This window comes from Tenrec ecaudatus, chromosome X, assembly GCF_050624435.1.
Source record: "Tenrec ecaudatus isolate mTenEca1 chromosome X, mTenEca1.hap1, whole genome shotgun sequence".
Lineage (NCBI taxonomy): Eukaryota > Metazoa > Chordata > Mammalia > Afrosoricida > Tenrecidae > Tenrec > Tenrec ecaudatus.
This window is the reverse complement of record NC_134548.1, coordinates 69,174,950-69,195,557: the sequence shown is the minus strand read 5'-3', so window position 1 is coordinate 69,195,557 and position 20,608 is coordinate 69,174,950.

Genomic DNA, 20,608 nt, shown 5'->3' with positions numbered 1-20,608 from the left:
CTAGGTTACCTAGCGGTCACTTGGACTATCTAGGTTAACGAACGGGCACTTGGACTATCTAGGTTAACTAACGAGCACTTGGACTATGTAGGTTACCTAGCGGGCACTTGCACTATCTAGGTTACCTAGAGGGCATTTGGACTATGTAGTTTAATTAGCGGGCACTTGGACTATCTAGGTTACCGAACGGGCATTTGGACTATGTAGGTTACCTAGCGGGCATTTGGACTTCTAGGTTAACGAATGGGCACTTGGACTATGTATGTTGCATAGCGGGCAATTGGATTATCTAGGTTAGGTAACGGGTACTTGGACTATCTAGGTTACCTAGCGGGAACTTGGACTATGTAGGTTACCTAGCGGGCACTTGGACTATCTAGGTTACATAACGGGCACTTGGACTATCTTGGTTTCTTAGCGGGCACTTGGACTATATAGGTTACCTAGCGGGCCCTTGGACTATGTAGGTTACCTAGCGGTCACTTGGACTATCTAGGTTAACGAAAGGGCACTTTGACTATGTAGGTTACCTAGCGGGCAATTGGATTATCTAGGTTAACGAACGGGCACTTGGACTATGTACGTTACCTAGCCTCTTCTTGGACTATCTAGGTTAGCTAACAGGCACTTGGACTATCTAGGTTCCCTAGCGGGCACTTGTACTATCTAGGTTACCTAGCTGGCACTTGGACTATGTAGGTCAACTAGCGGGCCCTTGGACTATCTAGATTAGCTAACGGGCACTTAGATTATGTAGGTTAACTAGCGGGCACTTGGAATTTGTAGGTTAACTAGCGGACACTTGCACTATGTAGGTTAACTAGCGGGCCCATGGACTATGTAGATTTACTAGAGGGCCCTTGGACTATCTGAGTTCCCTAAAAGGCACTTGGACTATCTAGGTTACCAAACCGGCACTTGGATTATCTAGGTTACCGAACAGTAACTTGGACTATCTAGGTTACTTAGCGGGCACTTGGACTATGTAGGCTAACTAGGGGGCCCTTGGACGATCTAGGTTACCTAGCGGGTACTTGAACTATCTAGGTTGACTAGCGGGCACTTGCACTCTCTAGCTTACCTAGCGGGCACTTGGACTATGTACGTTCCCTAGCGGGCACTTGAAATATCTATGTTAACTAGCGGGCACTTGGAATATATAGGTTAACTAGCGGACACTTGCACTATGTAGGTTACCTAGCAGGCAGTTGGACTATCTAGGTTAACAAGCGGCCACTTGGACTATCTAGGTTAACTAGCGTGCACTTGGACTATGTAGGTTAACTAGCGTGCCCTTGGACTATCTAGGTTACTTAGCGGGCACTTGGTATATAGGTTAAGTAGCGGGCACTTGGACTACGTAGGTTAACTAGAGGACACTTGGACTATCTAAGTTAACTAGTGGGCCCTTGGACTATGTAGGTTAACTAGCAGGAACTTGGACAATCTCGGTTAACTAGCGGGCACTTGGACGATCTAGGTTAACTAGCGGGCACTTGGACTATCAAAGTTAACAAGTGAGCCGTTGGACTATGTAGGTTAACTAGCGGGCCCTTGGACTATCTAGGTTACCTAGCGGTCACATGGACTATAAAGTTTACCTAGCAGGCACTTGGACTGTCTAGGTTACCTAGCGGGCACTTGGACTTCTAGGTTAACGAACGGGCACATGGTCTATGTAGGTTGCTTAGCGGGCACTTGGACTATCTAGGTTAGGTAACGGGCACTTTGAGTATCTAGGTTACCTAGCGGGAACTTGGACAAGGTAAGTTACCTAGCGGGCACTTGTACTATCTAGGTTACCTAGCGGACACTTGGACTATGTAGGTTAACTAGCGAGCACTTGGACTCTAGGTAACCTAGCGGGCACTTGGACTATCTAGGTTACCTAGCAGGCACTTGGACTATCTAGGTTAATGAACGGGCACATGGACTATGTAGTTTACCTAGCGGGCACTTGGACTATGTAGGATCCCTATCGGACATTTGGACTATTTAGGTTACCTAGCGGGCACTTGGACTATCTAGGTTAACTAGCAGGCACTTGGACTATTTAGGTAAACTAGCGGGGCGTTGTACTATGTAGGTTAACTAGCGAGAACTTGGACTATCTAGGTTAACTAGGGGACCTTGGACTACGTAGGTTAACTAGCGAGCCCTTGGACTATGTAGGTTAACTAGCGGGCACTTGGACTACGTAGGTTCCCTAGCAGGCATTTAGACTCTGTATGTCCCCTAGCGGGCACTTGGACTATATATGTTCCTTACGGACACTTGAACTATGTAAGTTAACTACCGGGCACTTGGACTATGCTGGTTAACTAGCGGGCCCTTAGACTATCTAGGTTACCTAGCGGGCACTTGGACTATGTAGGTTAACTACCGGGCACTTGCACTATCTAGGTTACCTAGCGGGCACTTGGACTATCTATGTTAACTAGCGGGCACTTGGACTATGTAGGTTAACTAGGGGACACTTGCACAATGTAGGTTACCTAGCGGCACTTGGACTATCTAGGTTAACTAGCGGGCACTTGGACTATCTGGGTTAACTAGCGTGCACTTGGACTATGTAGGTTCCTTAGCAGGCACTTGAACTATCTAGTTTACCTAGCGGGCACTTGGACTATGTAGGTTCCCTAGCGGGCCCTTGGACTATGTAAGTTCCCTAGCGGACACTTGGACTATGTTGGTTCCCTAGCGGGCATTTGGACTATCTAGGTTACCTGACGGGCACTTGGACTATGTGGGTTCCCTAGTGGGCATTTGGACTATCTAGGTTACCTAGCGGGCCCTTGGACTATGTAGGTTAACTAGCGGGCACTTGGACTACGTAGGTTCCCTAGCAGGCATTTAGACTCTGTATGTCCCCTAGCGGGCACTTGGACTATATATGTTCCTTACGGACACTTGAACTATGTAAGTTAACTACCGGGCACTTGGACTATGCTGGTTAACTAGCGGGCCCTTAGACTATCTAGGTTACCTAGCGGGCACTTGGACTATGTAGGTTAACTACCGGGCACTTGCACTATCTAGGTTACCTAGCGGGCACTTGGACTATCTATGTTAACTAGCGGGCACTTGGACTATGTAGGTTAACTAGGGGACACTTGCACAATGTAGGTTACCTAGCGGCACTTGGACTATCTAGGTTAACTAGCGGGCACTTGGACTATCTGGGTTAACTAGCGTGCACTTGGACTATGTAGGTTCCTTAGCAGGCACTTGAACTATCTAGTTTACCTAGCGGGCACTTGGACTATGTAGGTTCCCTAGCGGGCCCTTGGACTATGTAAGTTCCCTAGCGGACACTTGGACTATGTGGGTTCCCTAGCGGGCATTTGGACTATCTAGGTTACCTGACGGGCACTTGGACTATGTGGGTTCCCTAGTGGGCATTTGGACTATCTAGGTTACCTAGCGGGCACTTGGACTATGTACGTTCCCTAGCTGGCACTTGGACTATCTAGGTTACCTAGCGGGCACTTGGACTATGTACGTTACCTAGCGGGCACTTGGACTATCTCTGTTAACTAGCGGGAACTTGGACTATGTAGGTTCCCAATCGGGCACTTGGACTAGATAGGTTCCCTAGCGGGCACTTGGTCTATCTAGGTTAACTAGTGGGCACTTGGACTATTTATGTTAACTAGCGAGCACTTGGACTATATAGGTTAACTAGCGGGCATTTGGACTATTAGGGTCCCTAGCGGGCATTTGGTGTATATTGGTTACCTAGCGGGCACTTGGACTATGTAGGTTAACGAACTGGAACTTGGACTATGTAGGTAACCTAGTGGTCACTTGAACAGTCTAGGTTACCTAGCGGGCACTTGGAGTATGTAGGTTAACTAGGGGGCACTTGGACTATCTAGGTTACTAGCGGGCCCTTGGACGATGTAGGTTAACTAGCAGGCCATTGGACTATGTAGGTTAACTAGTGGGCCCTTGGAATATGTCGGTTAACTAGCTGGCACTTGGACGATCTAGGTTAACTAGCGGGTACTTGGACTATGTAGGTTAACTAGCGGGCCCTTCGACTATGTTGATTAACTAGCGGCACTTGGACTATCTACGTTAATTAGCGGGCCCATGGACTATGTAGATTCCTTAGCGGGCACTTGGACTATGTAGATTCCCTAGCGGGCACTTGGACTATGTATGTTCCAGAGCGGGCACTTGCACTATGTAGGTTCCCTAGCAGGCACTTGGACTATGTAGGTTCCCTAGCGGGCACTTGTACTATGTAGGTTAACTAGCGGACACTTGGACGATCTAGGTTAACTAGCGGGTAGTTGAGACTATGTAGGTTAACCAGCGGGCCCTTGAACTATGTAGATTAACTAACGGCACTTGGAGTATCTACGTTAACTAGCGGGCCCTGGACTATGTAGATTCCCTAGCGGGCACTTGGACTACGTAGGTTCCCTAGCAGGCACTTAGACTCTGTATGTCCCCTAGCGGGCACTTGGACTATATATGTTCCTTACGAACACTTGAACTATGTAAGTTAACTACCGGGCACTTGGACTATGTAGGTTAACTAGCGGGCCCTTAGACTATCTAGGTTACCTAGCGGGCACTTGGACTATGTAGGTTAACTACCGGGCACTTGCACTATCTAGGTTACCTAGCGGGCACTTGGACTATCTATGTTAACTAGCGGGCACTTGGACTATGTAGGTTAACTAGGGGACACTTGCACAATGTAGGTTACCTAGCGGCACTTGGACTATCTAGGTTAACTAGCGTGCACTTGGACTATGTAGGTTCCTTAGCGGGCACTTGAATTATCTAGTTTACCTAGCGGGCACTTGGACTATGTAGGTTAACTAGCGGGCCCTTGGACTATCTAGGTTACATAGCTGGAACTTGGACTATATAGGTTACCTTGCGGGCACTATGACTATGTAGGTTAACCAAAGACACTTGGACGATCTAGGTTAAATAGTGGGCCCTTGGACTATGTAGGTTAACGAACGGGCATTTGGACTATGTAAGTTACCTAGCAGGCACTTGGACTGTCTAGGTTACCTAGCGGGCACTTGGACTATCTAGGTTAACGAACGGGCACTTGGACTATCTAGGTTAACTAACGAGCACTTGGACTATGTAGGTTACCTAGCGGGCACTTGCACTATCTAGGTTACCTAGCGGGCATTTGGACTATGTAGGTTAATTAGCGGGCACTTGGACTATCTAGGTTACCGAACGGGCATTTGGACTATGTAGGTTACCTAGCGGGCATTTGGACTTCTAGGTTAATGAATGGGCACTTGGACTATGTATGTTGCATAGCGGGCAATTGGATTATCTAGGTTAGGTAACGGGTACTTGGACTATCTAGGTTACCTAGCGGGAACTTGGACTATGTAGGTTACCTAGCAGGCACTTGGACTATCTAGGTTACATAACGGGCACTTGGACTATCTTGGTTTCTTAGCGGGCACTTGGACTATATAGGTTACCTAGCGGGCCCTTGGACTATGTAGGTTACCTAGCGGACACTTGGACTATCTAGGTTAACGAAAGGGCACTTTGACTATGTAGGTTACCTAGCGGGCAATTGGATTATCTAGGTTAACGAACGGGCACTTGGACTATGTACGTTACCTAGCCTCCACTTGGACTATCTAGGTTAGCTAACAGGCACTTGGACTATCTAGGTTCCCTAGCGGGCACTTGTACTATCTAGGTTACCTAGCTGGCACTTGGACTATGTAGGTCAACTAGCGGGCCCTTGGACTATCTAAGTTAGCTAACGGGCACTTAGATTATGTAGGTTAACTAGCGGGCACTTGGAATATGTAGGTTAACTAGCGGACACTTGCACTATGTAGGTGAACTAGCGGGCCCATGGACTATGTAGGTTTATTAGCGGGCCCGTGGACTATCTAGGTTCCCTAAAGGGCACTTGGACTATCTAGGTTACCGAACGGGCACTTGGACTATCTAGGTTACCTAGCGGGCACTTGGACTATGTAGGCTAACTAGGGGGCCCTTGGACGATCTAGGTTACCTAGCGGGCACTTGGACTATGTACGTTCCCTAGCGGGCACTTGGAATATCTATGTTAACTAGCGGGCACTTGGAATATGTAGGTTAACTAGTGGACACTTGCACTATGTAGGTTACCTAGCAAGCACTTGGACTATCTAGATTAAGTAGCGGGCACTTGGACTATCTAGGTTAACTAGCGTACACTTGGACTATGTAGGTTCCTTAGCGGGCACTTGGACTATCTAGGTTTCCTAGCTGGCACTTGGACTATGTAGGTTAACTAGCGTGCCCTTGGCCTATCTAGGTTACTTAGCCGGCACTTGGTATATAGGTTAACTAGCGGGCACTTGGACTATGTAGGTTAACTAGAGGACACTTGGACTATCTAGGTTAACTAGTGGGCCCTTGGACTATGTAGGTTAACTAGCGGGCACTTGGACAATCTAGGTTACCTAGCGGGCACTTGGACTATCTAGGTTAACTAACGGGCACTTGGACTATGTAGGTTCACTAGCGGGCCCTTGGACTATGTAAGTTCCCTAGCGGACACTTGGACTATGTGGGTTCCCTAGCGGGCATTTGGACTATCTAGGTTACCTGACGGGCACTTGGACTATGTGGGTTCCCTAGTGGGCATTTGGACTATCTAGGTTACCTAGCGGGCACTTGGACTATGTACGTTCCCTAGCGGGCACTTGGACTATCTAGGTTACCTAGCGGGCACATGGACTATGTACGTTACCTAGCGGGCACTTGGACTATGTAGGTTCCCAATCGGGCACTTGGACTAGATAGGTTCCCTAGCGGCACTTGGTCTATCTAGGTTAACTAGTGGGCACTTGGACTATCTATGTTAACTAGTGAGCACTTGGACTATCTAGGTTAACTAGCGGGCATTTGGACTATTCGGGTCCCTAGCGGGCATTTGGTGTATATTGGTTACCTAGCGGGCACTTGGACTATGTAGGTTAACGAACGGGAACTTGGACTATGTAGGTAACCTAGTGGTCACTTGAACAGTCTAGGTTACCTAGCGGGCACTTGGAGTATGTAGGTTAACTAGGGGGCACTTGGAATATCTAGGTTACTAGCGGGCCCTTGGCCGATGTAGGTTAACTAGCAGGCCATTGGACTATGTAGGTTAACTAGTGGGCCCTTGGAATATGTAGCTTAACTAGCTGGCACTTGGACGATCTAGGTTAACTAGCGGGTACTTGGACTATGTAGGTTAACTAGCGGGCCCTTGGACTATGTTGATTAACTAGCGGCACTTGGACTATCTACGTTAATTAGCGGGCCCATGGAGTATGTAGATTCCTTAGCGGGCACTTGGACTATGTAGATTCCCTAGCGGGCACTTGGACTATGTATGTTCCAGAGCGGGCACTTGCACTATGTAGGTTCCCTAGCAGGCACTTGGACTATGTAGGTTCCCTAGCGGGCACTTGTACTATGTAGGTTAACTAGCGGACACTTGGACGATCTAGGTTAACTAGCGGGTAGTTGAGACTATGTAGGTTAACCAGCGGGCCCTTGAACTATGTAGATTAACTAACGGCACTTGGAGTATCTACGTTAACTAGCGGGCCCTGGACTATGTAGATTCCCTAGCGGGCACTTGGACTACGTAGGTTCCCTAGCAGGCATTTAGACTCTGTATGTCCCCTAGCGGGCACTTGGACTATATATGTTCCTTACGGACACTTGAACTATGTAAGTTAACTACCGGGCACTTGGACTATGTAGGTTAACTAGCGGGCCCTTAGACTATCTAGGTTACCTAGCGGGCACTTGGACTATGTAGGTTAACTACCGGGCACTTGCACTATCTAGGTTACCTAGCGGGCACTTGGACTATCTATGTTAACTAGCGGGCACTTGGACTATGTAGGTTAACTAGGGGACACTTGCACAATGTAGGTTACCTAGCGGCACTTGGACTATCTAGGTTAACTAGCGTGCACTTGGACTATGTAGTTTCCTTAGCGGGCACTTGAATTATCTAGTTTACCTAGCGGGCACTTGGACTATGTAGGTTAACTAGCGGGCCCTTGGACTATCTAGGTTACATAGCTGGAACTTGGACTATATAGGTTACCTTGCGGGCACTATGACTATGTAGGTTAACCAAAGACACTTGGACGATCTAGGTTAAATAGTGGGCCCTTGGACTATGTAGGTTAACGAACGGGCATTTGGACTATGTAAGTTACCTAGCAGGCACTTGGACTGTCTAGGTTACCTAGCGGTCACTTGGACTATCTAGGTTAACGAACGGGCACTTGGACTATCTAGGTTAACTAACGAGCACTTGGACTATGTAGGTTACCTAGCGGGCACTTGCACTATCTAGGTTACCTAGAGGGCATTTGGACTATGTAGTTTAATTAGCGGGCACTTGGACTATCTAGGTTACCGAACGGGCATTTGGACTATGTAGGTTACCTAGCGGGCATTTGGACTTCTAGGTTAACGAATGGGCACTTGGACTATGTATGTTGCATAGCGGGCAATTGGATTATCTAGGTTAGGTAACGGGTACTTGGACTATCTAGGTTACCTAGCGGGAACTTGGACTATGTAGGTTACCTAGCGGGCACTTGGACTATCTAGGTTACATAACGGGCACTTGGACTATCTTGGTTTCTTAGCGGGCACTTGGACTATATAGGTTACCTAGCGGGCCCTTGGACTATGTAGGTTACCTAGCGGTCACTTGGACTATCTAGGTTAACGAAAGGGCACTTTGACTATGTAGGTTACCTAGCGGGCAATTGGATTATCTAGGTTAACGAACGGGCACTTGGACTATGTACGTTACCTAGCCTCTTCTTGGACTATCTAGGTTAGCTAACAGGCACTTGGACTATCTAGGTTCCCTAGCGGGCACTTGTACTATCTAGGTTACCTAGCTGGCACTTGGACTATGTAGGTCAACTAGCGGGCCCTTGGACTATCTAGATTAGCTAACGGGCACTTAGATTATGTAGGTTAACTAGCGGGCACTTGGAATTTGTAGGTTAACTAGCGGACACTTGCACTATGTAGGTTAACTAGCGGGCCCATGGACTATGTAGATTTACTAGAGGGCCCTTGGACTATCTGAGTTCCCTAAAGGGCACTTGGACTATCTAGGTTACCAAACCGGCACTTGGATTATCTAGGTTACCGAACAGTAACTTGGACTATCTAGGTTACTTAGCGGGCACTTGGACTATGTAGGCTAACTAGGGGGCCCTTGGACGATCTAGGTTACCTAGCGGGTACTTGAACTTTCTAGGTTGACTAGCGGGCACTTGCACTCTCTAGCTTACCTAGCGGGCACTTGGACTATGTACGTTCCCTAGCGGGCACTTGAAATATCTATGTTAACTAGCGGGCACTTGGAATATATAGGTTAACTAGCGGACACTTGCACTATGTAGGTTACCTAGCAGGCAGTTGGACTATCTAGGTTAACAAGCGGCCACTTGGACTATCTAGGTTAACTAGCGTGCACTTGGACTATGTAGGTTAACTAGCGTGCCCTTGGACTATCTAGGTTACTTAGCGGGCACTTGGTATATAGGTTAAGTAGCGGGCACTTGGACTACGTAGGTTAACTAGAGGACACTTGGACTATCTACGTTAACTAGTGGGCCCTTGGACTATGTAGGTTAACTAGCAGGAACTTGGACAATCTCGGTTAACTAGCGGGCACTTGGACGATCTAGGTTAACTAGCGGGCACTTGGACTATCAAAGTTAACAAGTGAGCCGTTGGACTATGTAGGTTAACTAGCGGGCCCTTGGACTATCTAGGTTACCTAGCGGTCACATGGACTATAAAGTTTACCTAGCGGGCACTTGGACTGTCTAGGTTACCTAGCGGGCACTTGGACTTCTAGGTTAACGAACGGGCACATGGTCTATGTAGGTTGCTTAGCGGGCACTTGGACTATCTAGGTTAGGTAACGGGCACTTTGAGTATCTAGGTTACCTAGCGGGAACTTGGACAAGGTAAGTTACCTAGCGGGCACTTGTACTATCTAGGTTACCTAGCGGACACTTGGACTATGTAGGTTAACTAGCGAGCACTTGGACTCTAGGTAACCTAGCGGGCACTTGGACTATCTAGGTTACCTAGCAGGCACTTGGACTATCTAGGTTAATGAACGGGCACATGGACTATGTAGTTTACCTAGCGGGCACTTGGACTATGTAGGATCCCTATCGGACATTTGGACTATTTAGGTTACCTAGCGGGCACTTGGACTATCTAGGTTAACTAGCAGGCACTTGGACTATTTAGGTAAACTAGCGGGGCGTTGTACTATGTAGGTTAACTAGCGAGAACTTGGACTATCTAGGTTAACTAGGGGACCTTGGACTACGTAGGTTAACTAGCGAGCCCTTGGACTATGTAGGTTAACTAGCGGGCACTTGGACTACGTAGGTTCCCTAGCAGGCATTTAGACTCTGTATGTCCCCTAGCGGGCACTTGGACTATATATGTTCCTTACGGACACTTGAACTATGTAAGTTAACTACCGGGCACTTGGACTATGCTGGTTAACTAGCGGGCCCTTAGACTATCTAGGTTACCTAGCGGGCACTTGGACTATGTAGGTTAACTACCGGGCACTTGCACTATCTAGGTTACCTAGCGGGCACTTGGACTATCTATGTTAACTAGCGGGCACTTGGACTATGTAGGTTAACTAGGGGACACTTGCACAATGTAGGTTACCTAGCGGCACTTGGACTATCTAGGTTAACTAGCGGGCACTTGGACTATCTGGGTTAACTAGCGTGCACTTGGACTATGTAGGTTCCTTAGCAGGCACTTGAACTATCTAGTTTACCTAGCGGGCACTTGGACTATGTAGGTTCCCTAGCGGGCCCTTGGACTATGTAAGTTCCCTAGCGGACACTTGGACTATGTTGGTTCCCTAGCGGGCATTTGGACTATCTAGGTTACCTGACGGGCACTTGGACTATGTGGGTTCCCTAGTGGGCATTTGGACTATCTAGGTTACCTAGCGGGCCCTTGGACTATGTAGGTTAACTAGCGGGCACTTGGACTACGTAGGTTCCCTAGCAGGCATTTAGACTCTGTATGTCCCCTAGCGGGCACTTGGACTATATATGTTCCTTACGGACACTTGAACTATGTAAGTTAACTACCGGGCACTTGGACTATGCTGGTTAACTAGCGGGCCCTTAGACTATCTAGGTTACCTAGCGGGCACTTGGACTATGTAGGTTAACTACCGGGCACTTGCACTATCTAGGTTACCTAGCGGGCACTTGGACTATCTATGTTAACTAGCGGGCACTTGGACTATGTAGGTTAACTAGGGGACACTTGCACAATGTAGGTTACCTAGCGGCACTTGGACTATCTAGGTTAACTAGCGGGCACTTGGACTATCTGGGTTAACTAGCGTGCACTTGGACTATGTAGGTTCCTTAGCAGGCACTTGAACTATCTAGTTTACCTAGCGGGCACTTGGACTATGTAGGTTCCCTAGCGGGCCCTTGGACTATGTAAGTTCCCTAGCGGACACTTGGACTATGTGGGTTCCCTAGCGGGCATTTGGACTATCTAGGTTACCTGACGGGCACTTGGACTATGTGGGTTCCCTAGTGGGCATTTGGACTATCTAGGTTACCTAGCGGGCACTTGGACTATGTACGTTCCCTAGCTGGCACTTGGACTATCTAGGTTACCTAGCGGGCACTTGGACTATGTACGTTACCTAGCGGGCACTTGGACTATCTCTGTTAACTAGCGGGAACTTGGACTATGTAGGTTCCCAATCGGGCACTTGGACTAGATAGGTTCCCTAGCGGGCACTTGGTCTATCTAGGTTAACTAGTGGGCACTTGGACTATTTATGTTAACTAGCGAGCACTTGGACTATATAGGTTAACTAGCGGGCATTTGGACTATTAGGGTCCCTAGCGGGCATTTGGTGTATATTGGTTACCTAGCGGGCACTTGGACTATGTAGGTTAACGAACTGGAACTTGGACTATGTAGGTAACCTAGTGGTCACTTGAACAGTCTAGGTTACCTAGCGGGCACTTGGAGTATGTAGGTTAACTAGGGGGCACTTGGACTATCTAGGTTACTAGCGGGCCCTTGGACGATGTAGGTTAACTAGCAGGCCATTGGACTATGTAGGTTAACTAGTGGGCCCTTGGAATATGTCGGTTAACTAGCTGGCACTTGGACGATCTAGGTTAACTAGCGGGTACTTGGACTATGTAGGTTAACTAGCGGGCCCTTCGACTATGTTGATTAACTAGCGGCACTTGGACTATCTACGTTAATTAGCGGGCCCATGGACTATGTAGATTCCTTAGCGGGCACTTGGACTATGTAGATTCCCTAGCGGGCACTTGGACTATGTATGTTCCAGAGCGGGCACTTGCACTATGTAGGTTCCCTAGCAGGCACTTGGACTATGTAGGTTCCCTAGCGGGCACTTGTACTATGTAGGTTAACTAGCGGACACTTGGACGATCTAGGTTAACTAGCGGGTAGTTGAGACTATGTAGGTTAACCAGCGGGCCCTTGAACTATGTAGATTAACTAACGGCACTTGGAGTATCTACGTTAACTAGCGGGCCCTGGACTATGTAGATTCCCTAGCGGGCACTTGGACTACGTAGGTTCCCTAGCAGGCACTTAGACTCTGTATGTCCCCTAGCGGGCACTTGGACTATATATGTTCCTTACGAACACTTGAACTATGTAAGTTAACTACCGGGCACTTGGACTATGTAGGTTAACTAGCGGGCCCTTAGACTATCTAGGTTACCTAGCGGGCACTTGGACTATGTAGGTTAACTACCGGGCACTTGCACTATCTAGGTTACCTAGCGGGCACTTGGACTATCTATGTTAACTAGCGGGCACTTGGACTATGTAGGTTAACTAGGGGACACTTGCACAATGTAGGTTACCTAGCGGCACTTGGACTATCTAGGTTAACTAGCGTGCACTTGGACTATGTAGGTTCCTTAGCGGGCACTTGAATTATCTAGTTACCTAGCGGGCACTTGGACTATGTAGGTTAACTAGCGGGCCCTTGGACTATCTAGGTTACATAGCTGGAACTTGGACTATATAGGTTACCTTGCGGGCACTATGACTATGTAGGTTAACCAAAGACACTTGGACGATCTAGGTTAAATAGTGGGCCCTTGGACTATGTAGGTTAACGAACGGGCATTTGGACTATGTAAGTTACCTAGCAGGCACTTGGACTGTCTAGGTTACCTAGCGGGCACTTGGACTATATAGGTTAACGAACGGGCACTTGGACTATCTAGGTTAACTAACGAGCACTTGGACTATGTAGGTTACCTAGCGGGCACTTGCACTATCTAGGTTACCTAGCGGGCATTTGGACTATGTAGGTTAATTAGCGGGCACTTGGACTATCTAGGTTACCGAACGGGCATTTGGACTATGTAGGTTACCTAGCGGGCATTTGGACTTCTAGGTTAACGAATGGGCACTTGGACTATGTATGTTGCATAGCGGGCAATTGGATTATCTAGGTTAGGTAACGGGTACTTGGACTATCTAGGTTACCTAGCGGGAACTTGGACTATGTAGGTTACCTAGCAGGCACTTGGACTATCTAGGTTACATAACGGGCACTTTGACTATCTTGGTTTCTTAGCGGGCACTTGGACTACATAGGTTACCTAGCGGGCCCTTGGACTATGTAGGTTACCTAGCGGACACTTGGACTATCTAGGTTAACGAAAGGGCACTTTGACTATGTAGGTTACCTAGCGGGCAATTGGATTATCTAGGTTAACGAACGGGCACTTGGACTATGTACGTTACCTAGCCTCCACTTGGACTATCTAGGTTAGCTAACAGGCACTTGGACTATCTAGGTTCCCTAGCGGGCACTTGTACTATCTAGGTTACCTAGCTGGCACTTGGACTATGTAGGTCAACTAGCGGGCCCTTGGACTATCTAAGTTAGCTAACGGGCACTTAGATTATGTAGGTTAACTAGCGGGCACTTGGAATATGTAGGTTAACTAGCGGACACTTGCACTATGTAGGTGAACTAGCGGGCCCATGGACTATGTAGGTTTATTAGCGGGCCCGTGGACTATCTAGGTTCCCTAAAGGGCACTTGGACTATCTAGGTTACCGAACGGGCACTTGGACTATCTAGGTTACCTAGCGGGCACTTGGACTATGTAGGCTAACTAGGGGGCCCTTGGACGATCTAGGTTACCTAGCGGGCACTTGGACTATGTACGTTCCCTAGCGGGCACTTGGAATATCTATGTTAACTAGCGGGCACTTGGAATATGTAGGTTAACTAGTGGACACTTGCACTATGTAGGTTACCTAGCAAGCACTTGGACTATCTAGATTAAGTAGCGGGCACTTGGACTATCTAGGTTAACTAGCGTACACTTGGACTATGTAGGTTCCTTAGCGGGCACTTGGACTATCTAGGTTTCCTAGCTGGCACTTGGACTATGTAGGTTAACTAGCGTGCCCTTGGCCTATCTAGGTTACTTAGCCGGCACTTGGTATATAGGTTAACTAGCGGGCACTTGGACTATGTAGGTTAACTAGAGGACACTTGGACTATCTAGGTTAACTAGTGGGCCCTTGGACTATGTAGGTTAACTAGCGGGCACTTGGACAATCTAGGTTACCTAGCGGGCACTTGGACTATCTAGGTTACCTAGCGGGCACTTGAACTATGTAGGTTACCTAGTGGGCACTTGGACTATCTAGGTTAACGAACGGGCACTTGGAATATGCAGGTAACCTAGCGGGCACTTGGACTGTCTAGGTTACCTAGCGGGCACTTTGACTTCTAGGTTAACGAACGGGCACGTGGACTGTCTAGGTTACCTAGCGGGCACTTTGAATTCTAGGTTAACGAACGGGCACTTGGGCTATGTAGGTTGCTTAGCGGGCACTTGGACTATCTAGGTTAGGTAACGGGCACTTTGAGTATCTAGGTTACCTAGCGGGAACTTGGACAATGTAAGTTACCTAGCGGACACTTGGACTATCAAGGTTACCTAACGGGCACTTTGACTATCTAGGTTACATAGCGGGCACTTGGACTCTAGGTTACCTAGCGGGCACTTGGACTATCTAGGCTACCTAGCGGGCCCTTGGACTATGTAGGTTTCTTAGCGGGCATTTGGACTATCTAGGTTAAAGAACGGGCACTTGGACTATGTAGGTAACCTAGCGGGCAGTTGGACTTCTAGGTTAACGAACGGGCACTTGGTCTACGTAGGTTGCTTAGCGGGCACTTGGACTATCTAGGTTAGGTAACGGGCACTTTGAGTATCTAGGTTACCTAGCGGGAACTTGGACAATGTAAGTTACCTAGCGGACACTTGGACTATCTAGGTTACCTAACGGGCACTTTGACTATCTAGGTTACATAGCGGGCACTTGGACTCTAGGTTACCTAGCGGGCACTTGGACTATCTAGGTTACCTAGCGGGCCCTTGGACTATGTAGGTTTCCTAGCGGGCATTTGTACTATCTAGGTTAAATAACGGGCACTTGGACTATGTAGGTAACCTAGCGGGCACTTGGAAAGTCTAGGTTACCTAGCGGGCACTTGGACTATCTAGGTTAACGAACGGGCACTTGGACTATGTAGGATCCCTATCAGACATTTGGACTACTTAGGTTACCTAGCGGGTACTTGGACTATCTATGTTAACTAGCGGGCACTTGGACTATCTAGGTGAACTAGCGGACCTTGGACTACGTAGGTTAACTAGCGGGCCCTTGGACAATCTAGGTTAACTAGCGGGCACTTGGATGATCAATGTTAACTAGCGGCACTTGGACTATGTACGTTCCCTAGCGGGCACTTCGACTATCTAGGTTAGCTAATGGGCAATTGGAATATCTAGGTTACCTAGCGGGCACTTGGACTATGTAGGTTCCCTAGTGAGCACATGGACTATTTAAGTTACCTAGCAGGCACTTTGACTATCTAGGTTAACGAACGTGCACTTGGACTATGTAGGTAACCTAGCCGGCACTTGGACTGTCTAGGTTACCTAGCAGGCACTTGGCCCATCTAGGTTAACGAACGGGCACTTGGACTATGTAGATTTAACTAGCGGACACTTCGACTATCTAGGTTAGCTCACGGGCAATTGGACTATCTAAGTTACCTAGCGGGCACTTGGACTATGTAGGTTGCCTAGCGAGCACTTGGACTATGTAGGTTCCCTATCGGGTACTTGGACTGTCTAGGTTACCTAGTGGGCACTTGGACTGTGTAGTTTACCTAGGAGGCACTTGGACTATGTTGGTTAACTAGCGGGCATTTTGACTATCTAGGTTACCTAGCGGGCACTTGGACTATGTACGTTGCCTAGCGGGCACTTGGGCTATCTACGTTACCTAGCGGGCACTTGGACTATGTAGGTTAACGAACGGGCACTTGGACTATGTAGGTAACCAAAAGGTCACTTGGACTGTCTAGGTTACCTTGCGGGAACTTGGACTATGTAGGTTAACTAGCGGGCACTTGTACTATCAAGGTTAACTAGCAGGCCCTTGCTCTATGTAGGTTAACTAGCAGGCCTTTGGACTATGTAAGTTAACTAGAGGGCACTTTGATGATCCTGGTTAGCTAGCGGGCACTTGGACTATCTAGGTTAACTAGCGGGCACTTGGACTATCTAGGTTAACTAGCGGGGACTTGGACTATGTAGGTGCCCTAGCGGGCACTTTGACTATGTAGGTTCCCTAGCGGGCACTTGGACTATCAAGGTTAACTAGCGGGCCCTTGGGCTATGTAGGTTAACTAGCGTGCACTTGGACAATCTAGGTTAACTAGCGGGTACTTGGACTATCTACGTTAACTAGCGGGTCCTTGGACTATGTAGATTCCCTAGCGGGCACTTGGATTCTGTATGTTCCCTAGGGACACGTGAACTATGTAGGTTCCCTAGCAGGCACTTGGACTATGTAGGTTCCAGAGGGGGCACTTGGACTATGTAAGTTAACTACCGGGCACTTGGACTATGTAGGTTAACTAGCGGGCCCTTGGACTATCTAGGTTACCTAGCGGGCACTTGGAATATGTAGGTTAACTACCGGGCACATGCACTATCTAGGTTACCTAGCGGGCACTTGTACTATGTATGTTCCCTAGTGGGCACTTGGACTATCTATGTTAACTAGTGGGAACTTGGACTATCTATGTTAACAACCGGCCACATGGACTATGTAGGTTACCTAGGGAACACTTGCACTATGTAGGTTACCTAGCGGCACTTGGACTATGTAGGTTAACTAGCGTGCATTTGGACTATGTAGGTTAAGTAGAGGACACTTAGACGATCTAGGTTAACTAGTGGGCCCTTGGATTATGTAGGTTAACGAACGGGCATTTGGACTATGTAGGTTACCTAGCAGACACTTGGACTGTCTAGGTTACCTAGCGGGCACTTGGCTATCTAGGTTACCTAACGGGCACTTGGACTATGTAGGTTCCCTAGCGGGCACTTGGATTATGTAGGTTCCCTATCGGGCACTTGGACTATGTAGGTTAATTAGACGGCATTTGGACTATGTAGGTTACCTAGCTGGAACTTGGACTATGTAGGTTCCCTATCGGGCACTTGGACTATGTAGGTTAATTAGACGGCATTTGGACTATGTAGGTTACCTAGCGGGAACTTGGAATATGTAGGCTCCCTAACGGGCATTTGGACTATATAGATTACCTAGCGGGCACTTAGACTTTGTAGGTTACCTAGCGGGCACTAGGACTATCTAGGTTAACTAGCTGGCACTTGAACTATCTACGTTACCTAGCGGGTACTTGGAGAATGTAGGTTACCTACCGGGCTGTTGGACTATCTAGGTTACCAGGCGGGCACTTGGACTATCTAGGTTAACTAACGGGCACTTGGACTATGTAGGTTCCCTAGCGGGCCCTTGGACTATGTAAGTTCCCTAGCGGACACTTGGACTATGTGGGTTCCCTAGCGGGCATTTGGACTATCTAGGTTACCTGACGGGCACTTGGACTATGTGGGTTCCCTAGTGGGCATTTGGACTATCTAGGTTAAATAGCGGGCACTTGGACTATCTGGGTTAACTAGTGTGCACTTGGACTATGTAGGTTGCTCAGCGGGCACTTGAACTATCTAGTTTACCTAGCGGGCACTTGGACTATGTAGGTTCCCTAGCGGGCCCTTGGACTATGTAAGTTCCCTAGCGGACACTTGGACTATGTGGGTTCCCTAGCGGGCATTTGGACTATCCAGGTTACCTGACGGGCACTTGGACTATGTGGGTTCCCTAGTGGGCATTTGGACTATCTAGGTTACCTAGCGGGCACTTGGACTATGTACGTTCCCTAGCGGGCACTTGGACTATCTAGGTTACCTAGCGGGCACTTGGACTATGTACGTTACCTAGCGGGCACTTGGACTATCTCTGTTAACTAGCGGGCACTTGGACTATGTAGGTTCCCAATCGGGCACTTGGACTAGATAGGTTCCCTAGCGGGCACTTGGTCTATCTAGGTTAACTAGTGGGCACTTGGACTATCTATGTTAACTAGCGAGCACTTGGACTATCTAGGTTAACTAGCGGGCATTTGGACTATTAGGGTCCCTAGCGGGCATTTGGTGTATATTGGTTACCTAGCGGGCACTTGGACTATGTAGGTTAACGAACGGGAACTTGGACTATGTAGGTAACCTAGTGGTCACTTGAACAGTCTAGGTTACCTAGCGGGCACTTGGAGTATGTAGGTTACCTAGCGGCACTTGGACTATCTAGGTTAACTAGCGTGCACTTGAACTATGTAGGTTCCTTAGCGGGCACTTGAATTATCTAGTTTACCTAGCGGGCACTTGGACTATGTAGGTTAACTAGCGGGCCCTTGGACTATCTAGGTTACATAGCTGGAACTTGGACTATATAGGTTACCTTGCGGGCACTATGACTATGTAGGTTAACCAAAGACACTTGGACGATCTAGGTTAAATAGTGGGCCCTTGGACTATGTAGGTTAACGAACGGGCATTTGGACTATGTAAGTTACCTAGCAGGCACTTGGACTGTCTAGGTTACCTAGCGGGCACTTGGACTATCTAGGTTAACGAACGGGCACTTGGACTATCTAGGTTAACTAACGAGCACTTGGACTATGTAGGTTACCTAGCGGGCACTTGCACTATCTAGGTTACCTAGCGGGCATTTGGACTATGTAGGTTAATTAGCGGGCACTTGGACTATCTAGGTTACCGAACGGGCATTTGGACTATGTAGGTTACCTAGCGGGCATTTGGACTTCTAGGTTAACGAATGGGCACTTGGACTATGTATGTTGCATAGCGGGCAATTGGATTATCTAGGTTAGGTAACGGGTACTTGGACTATCTAGGTTACCTAGCGGGAACTTGGACTATGTAGGTTACCTAGCGGGCACTTGGACTATCTAGGTTACATAAAGGGCACTTGGACTATCTTGGTTTCTTAGCGGGCACTTGGACTATATAGGTTACCTAGTGGGCCCTTGGACTATGTAGGTTACCTAGCGGACACTTGGACTATCTAGGTTAACGAAAGGGCACTTTGACTATGTAGGTTACCTAGCGGGCAATTGGATTATCTAGGTTAACGAACGGGCACTTGGACTATGTACGTTACCTAGCCTCCACTTGGACTATCTAGGTTAGCTAACAGGCACTTGGACTATCTAGGTTCCCTAGCGGGCACTTGTACTATCTAGGTTACCTAGCTGGCACTTGGACTATGTAGGTCAACTAGCGGGCCCTTGGACTATCTAGATTAGCTAACGGGCACTTAGATTATGTAGGTTAACTAGCGGGCACTTGGAATATGTAGGTTAACTAGCGGACACTTGCACTATGTAGGTTAACTAGCGGGCCCATGGACTATGTAGATTTACTAGAGGGCCCTTGGACTATCTAGGTTCCCTAAAGGGCACTTGGACTATCTAGGTTACCAAACGGGCACTTGGATTATCTAGGTTACCGAACAGTAACTTGGACTATCTAGGTTACTTAGCGGGCACTTGGACTATGTAGGCTAACTAGGGGGCCCTTGGACGATCTAGGTTACCTAGCGGGTACTTGAACTATCTAGGTTAACTAGCGGGCACTTGCACTCTCTAGCTTACCTAGCGGGCACTTGGACTATGTACGTTCCCTAGCGGGCACTTGAAATATCTATGTTAACTAGCGGGCACTTGGAATATGTAGGTTAACTAGCGGACACTTGCACTATGTAGGTTACCTAGCAGGCAGTTGGACTATCTAGGTTAACAAGCGGCCACTTGGACTATCTAGGTTAACTAGCGTGCACTTGGACTATGTAGGTTAACTAGCGTGCCCTTGGACTATCTAGGTTACTTAGCGGGCACTTGGTGTATAGGTTAAGTAGCGGGCACTTGGACTACGTAGGTTAACTAGAGGACACTTGGACTATCTACGTTAACTAGTGGGCCCTTGGACTATGTAGGTTAACTAGCAGGCACTTGGACAATCTCGGTTAACTAGCGGGCACTTGGACGATCTAGGTTAACTAGCGGGCACTTGGACTA